At 34.7% G+C, this 6,668-nt stretch overlaps 1 long non-coding RNA gene across 1 annotated transcript in view; it reads left to right on the plus strand.

The window, feature by feature from the left end:
* The window catches only part of LOC137643553 (uncharacterized), a 3,657-nt gene extending 418 nt beyond the window's left edge, over positions 1 to 3,239 (plus strand). The window contains exons 2-3 of the long non-coding RNA XR_011045006.1: positions 1,901 to 2,005; positions 2,591 to 3,239. This is a non-coding gene — a long non-coding RNA (uncharacterized lncRNA). The remainder of the gene's footprint in view (positions 1 to 1,900; positions 2,006 to 2,590) is intronic.
* Positions 3,240 to 6,668: the final 3,429 nt, after the last annotated feature.

A 6,668-nucleotide genomic window follows, 5' to 3' on the forward strand; every position in this document is an offset into this window, starting at 1 on the left:
TGTAAATATTCATGCAACTGTAGCAAGTCTTTACCACTGTGTGGTATCTAGCTTTGCTTATAGAAAAATTTTGTTGTATAAGCTGGTCAATGTATTGTGATCTCTTATTTTTATAAATGTTTTGTCTGCGATGAGAATTCAAAGGTATTTAATTGTAAGGTTAGTCTTTATTCTTAATTCATTGACAAGTGATGTCTGTAATTGATTAACCATTAGAGATAAGTTTTGGCTTTTGTTACCTGCAGGTTTTGAGTTCTGTATCCGGTAATACATGTGATTAATCTGCATATGTTTTGAATTTGTGGAATTTGATGCTCAACTTTTTTCTAACTTGTACTTTTATTACGAAATGGTTTGTTTTTATCTCTTGCCTATATTATAACTAGTGTGTATTCGGTGTTCTGTTTAGTAAACTAAGCAGAACTTTAATAATTTCTGGAATTTGCTTCAAATCCTTACTAATTTCATTGTTTAAATTTTTCTTGAGTTAGGTCGAATGTTTGTGCAATAATTTAAAAGTACAAATGGAGACTTTATTAGGTTTTACATGGGAATGTTTTGGTACACTTAACTTCTCATAAATGTATGAAGTATTAACATTGTATAGTTATTTTTATTTTGTAATTAAGTTAGCGAAAATTGAATAATTTTTTTTTTTTTTTTTTTTTTTTTTTTTTTGCTGGTTTTCATATTAATGTTTTGTGGCACATTTCACTTGTGTGTCTATACTCAAGTTTAAAGTGTCAACATCAGTTAATGGATGATTCTTGTTCTCATTAGAATGTTAGAATTCTTAAATATTCAAGGGATCAATAGCAGACAAAGTTGAGCTTTTAAAAATTTTGGTTTATAAAAGGTTTTAAAGGGTTAAATGGCAGACAAACAGGATGTTTCAGTTCTCAAACAAATTTAACTTCTTTAAATACTTTAAAGAAAGTTTAAAGGTTAGCTAGCAAAATATATTTGAAATGTATGGAAGATTGTTAGCTTGATTAAATTTTTAATTAGACTTTCATATTCTTTGATATTATGAAGTCCACCTTTGCTGGGGTGGCTGGTGGACTAGGGTTGTCCATGGTAGATTATTGAAGTCTGCCATGGTCATCCAGATGGTTTTCTAGTTTTTTTCCCTAAGTGCTTCTAAATTACACATCTCTGTAGTGATAAGGCATATAAAGGTAGTTACTGATGTTTTCTGTGTATTATTACTTGCCAGGCTACAACCCTATTTGAAAAAGCAGGAGGGTATAAGCCAAAGGGCTTCAACAGGGAAAATAGGCCAGTGTGGAAACGAAACTTAAGAAAAAATAAAATATTTCAGTGTAACCTTAAATTAAATATCTCCTATATAAGCTACAAAAACTTTAACAAAACAAGAGGAACAGAAATAAGATAGAATAGTGTGCCCAAGTATACTCTAAAGCAAGAGAACAATACCTCAGGGGAGTGGAAAACCATGGTACATGGCACTACCCAAGACTAGAGAACAATGGTTTGATTTTGGAGTGTCCTTCTCCTAAAGGAGCTACTTACCATAGCTAAAGAGTCTCGTCTACCCTACCAAGAGGAAAGTGGTCACTGAACGATTACAGTGCAGTACTTAACCCCTCGTATTTAAAAGTATTTTTTGCTAATCTCAATGTCAGGTGTATGAGGACAGTGGAGAATATGTAATAAATAGGCCAGACTATTCAGTGTAGGGAAAGGTAAAATGAACCGTAACCAGAGAGAATGATCCAATGTAGTACTGCCTAGCCAGTCAAAAGGCCTCTTAACTCTCTAGTGGTAGTATCTCAACGGGTGGCTCGTATGTCATCACTGATATGAATATCGGAATATTGGGAATTTTTCGCATTTTTTTTCTTTTGTAAATGAAATCATAGTAATTTGTTTCCCACAGTCTGTTATGTCAAAAACAAAGGAGTCAAGTCTCTTATTTGGTCGAGACTATGAAGAGGGTTGTCAGAAAATTCTGGAATTATGTCGAATCGTTGCGTAAACGGGGGTAAGTAACTTGGCAGCTTTACAAAAATCGGTCTTTAATTTTAAAATTTTTCAATGGTGGTGCATGCAATATTTCTAATACTAACCGATCTCGTGAAACTTTTTAAATTTTAGAATTCTAACAGAAAAAGTTTTGACTCGCTAGTGTACTCTTATCTGACCAAATGCCTGGAGAACTTAATTCGGTAAATTGTCTAGTCGAAAGAAATATCGGAATTTGAAATTGTTCTACATGAGTGAGCATAAATTGGAGGCAGAGGCCTGTGGCCAGTTTTTAAACTAGTTTAGAAGATTGATAGCCACCCCACATAAAAGATTGAAACTGTCAGGCTGGCTAATAAGTTTTATTGTTCAGTTGTAAGTATAGTTTGAGTGAAAATATAAATTTTGGAAGTATGCATTCAGCATGAAGGTTACTATAGTGTTTGTTTTGAGAATTGCTTCAAATAGTCGCAAAGCGTGTAACTTTAAACACGAGGAACAAAGAAGTGTCTAGATTTCTCTGGATAGTAGCCTTTGTCCACGAGTTTATTTGCCATGGCGTTATAAACTTGCCTTGAGTAATTTAACCTTAAATCTTCAACAGGACAAATATTGAAACTGCCATGTGAGAGGTCAATAGCTCTGATGACTGCCAATAGTCTTCCCAGAAAAATTGCATCCCGGCGCTTCAAGGAAATTTGCTAAGCCAGTCAAAGTTATTTAAGTTTTGTTATTGCAACGTGCCGCATACCTAATGGAAGGAAAGCAGTGTACCAATTAAAGTTTCGTTCACTGGAAAAGACTTGGGGCGTCTGGCAACGATATCACATGCTCTTCTAGCAGTTCCTACTCGTGACCAGAGCCACCCAAATTTGACTAGAGTATTTGATGGGAGGAGATATAGCATACTGAACTACAGTTGGGTTGATCAATGTCATAAATGCATCTGTGAATTCACCTTGCTACAGTGGTGCAGCAGTCTGGGTGAAGTTAAATGTTATGTCAGATTTTATTATAGCAAATAAACTCGGGCTATTTTTTAGCCTCTTTATATGAATTAAAACTTTTAAATTTGCATGACCACATGGATGAATAAAAATAGAAATTTTCGATTAAAATGTTTATGGTGACATATTACATATAATTTTTGTACAAAGTTGAGCTCTTCCAACAATACTGTAAAGAATATCAAAAGCTACAATGTACTCATCATCAGCCGTAATCCTGTAACATAGGTTAAAAAAAATAAAACTGAATTCTGTTTGGTACAATTTGTGGCACACATTCTACAAATATTTATATCAGACAAAAAACAGTCTGATATAACTTCAGTGTTCCTAATTTTAATCTAATAAAAATGTGATTCATGGAACTTTTATAAGTTTCCTTGGTTCTAATTGTATAAATAAAGTTCGGGAAAGATTTGAAAGTGTTTGGGAGAAGCTCTTAGGTGTTTGAGGTTAGTTTGAAATTACTTATAACTTGACCTAGTCAATCATTACTAGCTAAGGTATAACCCTAGATGATGATTACTAGCAAAGCTACAACACTAGTTGGAAAACTGAATATAAGCCCGAGGAGCCCATCAGGTAAAAACTTTCCAGTGAGGAAAGTTAAGGAAGTAAGAGGAAAAAGTAATGAGGATATCTTAACCCTTTTACCCCCATGCTATTTGGAACTTTCCAACCCTTAACCCCCAGGGGTTATTTTTTTTTCAGCACATTTTGTAGTATATATTTTTTAAATTGCTCTAACAGCCTTAATTTTCGTCATACAGAGGTCAGGTTGGTCTCATTCTCTTGGAAAATGCCTGAAGTTTCTCAAAAAATAATAAAAAATATGCAAAAAAATGTGAATAGCAGTTTTTTGCAAGGACGTACTGGTACGTCCATGGGGGGTAAAGGGATGAGTTTTGTGAAACGTACCAGTACGTCCTTTGGTGGTAAAAGGGTTAAGACTTTCATATATTCATATAAGAAATTAAATTAAGACTTCGGTCAGTCGATTTAACAAATACATTGAAGGAAAATAGAAACTTTTGAAGTAATGGATTATATACTACCAGATCAGGAAGGGAATTCTAAACTTGTCATAGCTTGAATGAAACTAATAGAATACTGTGTAGCATTAAGCAAAATGGAGAAGGCATGAAATTAAATGAATTTTTTTAGTATTACGAACAGGATGGAAATGCTCGGGAAGATATGCACATAAAGGCTGGTCAGCACGATGAGCCTTTTGAAAATCTTGTAATATGCAAAATAAACTAATAGAACTAAGGTGCCAGAAATTGATATTTAACATTAAAGCAGGGTTTAGTAGGTAAACATTAGAAGAAATGCCTATGGAAAAAATCTTCGGTATGTGAGATACAGGGAAAGGTAAATGGCAAATACAAAAACAGCTATTTTTGCCTAAATTCAGAGGAGCTACATAGACTGTGGCGATCACGATAGTGAAAAGCTAGCAAGTAGCGAATATGTACTAGAAGCATGCAGTAACAGTCGATCAACTAGAAAAAAATTGGTAATTGCCTTATTAAAAATCGTCGATTTTATCAACTGCTAAAATTTGTTCCTTTTGTAGTAACAATATCAGCAGTTGCTAAATATAATACTGAAATAAAAACATTATTTCCCGTTTTACATTCGCCAAAGTTTCAGTGTATTGGAACTGGGACAGCGAGATAGGTTGAACTAAGGTTTATATATGTTAGACCTTGGGTTGAATATGAGTTGAACTATCATATAGTATACCTATTTATAGTTAGCCAGTGTATAGTTTGTACGAACTTCAATCACTTGTTCAGCAGATGATTGTTTCAGGTAGTATCAATCAACTTAATGTTTTTGATGACTTAGGTTATCCTCCAGTTTTAACTGCTGATTATTTTCTGTAGAATCTCTGCAGTTTTGTTAGCAGAAGTCTTAAGCCCTGTCCACACGATCGAGCATGCCCGTCGGGCAAACAATGATACCAGGCCACAATAGTTAGTGAAAATGAGGGTTGATGACGTCAGAAGCTGGAAAACTAAAGGCAGAATCCGGCAACACTGTATGATGACAGATCCCTGTCTGTGGTTTTACCACTACTGACGTCATTAACCTTCATTCTTACTAACTATTGTGGTCTGGTGTCATTGTTTGCCCATTGGGCATGCTCGATCGTATGGACAGGGCTTTAGATCTGCTTGACGCACTTGAGGAAAGGTTTCCGTATGTCAATGATAATTTTTTTTTTTTTTTTTTATAACCTTACCTTATCATATCTCGACCAAGTAAAATCTCGCTAGTTTCCCTGAAGAAATTATGCAATAAACCCCTGGTAAGTAAATTAACAAGTTCAGTGTAAGTTTTAGCTTAATCAAGGACAATGTAACGGTGTATTACTTTTTGGTGCACTTAGAATTACTTAGAAAATTTAGGTTACTAAGACATTTTTTAATTAGTGTCATATTCTATGGAGTTCAGAATAAATGTTTCTCTATAAAGTTCATTACAAGGGAAGATTGAGGAATTCTTTAATATTCGATTTTTATATTTTATATAAATTTACCTTATGAGATTTGAGGTTATGGCTCAAAACGTTATATAAACGTACTAATTTCCAAAAATAGTTTTGCGTTCTATAATCTAATAGAATGAGTAAGGCTAAACAAATAATAAAATAATCATTCAACCAGTTCTAAGATTCTCTGGCGTTAGCTTAATCCGTTAGTAGACGTAGAAGTAAAGCCTTGCTTGGCATATTGAAAGTGGGTTATATTTTAAGTTCTTCTCAAAGGTCCCCTATATTTTTTATATACTGTATACAGTGTGGAATGGCTAAACACTCTACTCCCAGTAGCAGTCCTCTTGTAACAAAGTAGTTTACATTTTTACATTTTCTAGTAACAAAACTAATACATTTAGCCATGCTATGTTGATTTGGCCCACGGAGTCACCCAGTGGCTAATCTTGGGACTTGGCAGTTAACTCTTTCAAGATAGCAAATTGTTAAACTTTTATATGTAGTGAAATACAAATGGCTGTCCTATTGAAAGGTTCATCAATTCCTTGTAACTCCTGATGGGTCGATTAGATTAAATACTTGGCACATGTAGGGAAGTTAGTATTCCTTTTGGGTGGCGGGGGAGAAACTTTATTCCTGCCTCATTGTTATGACAAGTGCCAAATGCAGCTTTTGAGCTCTTGACTGAATTAAACGAGTGTACGTGGTTCCCTGGAATTACACGAGTTCCATTTGTGGGTGACATCATGAGGGGTTGATGGATATGGTTTGAGCTTGCTCTTCGCTCTCCCCAAGTGTGATTAGTTGACCAAACTTTCAACTGAGCTCCACGAGGCACTAGAAGAGTTGCAAGACCCAGGCCTACCTGACTTGGTACTATGAAGCGTGATGTTGGGGATGATGAATGGAGCAGTATTGATTTACATGCTCAAGATAGAGACGACTTGTGAAATCTAACAGAGGCCTTGGCATCAATAGGCGTAGGAGGAGATGGTGGTGGTGTTGATAGTTTTAATAAATGAGAGGTAATGGTTGTTAATGCTCATTGGGAGGTAACTACTTTTTAGGGAACGGTATATGATTACTGTAATGTTTTGACCTGTATTTCGAGATGAAATCCAATATTATGATAAGAACTTATTTGTTATGGAATCAAAGGTTTTTCTTATGTA

The sequence above is a fragment of the Palaemon carinicauda genome, chromosome 7, assembly GCF_036898095.1.
Source record: "Palaemon carinicauda isolate YSFRI2023 chromosome 7, ASM3689809v2, whole genome shotgun sequence".
NCBI classification, from domain to species: domain Eukaryota; kingdom Metazoa; phylum Arthropoda; class Malacostraca; order Decapoda; family Palaemonidae; genus Palaemon; species Palaemon carinicauda.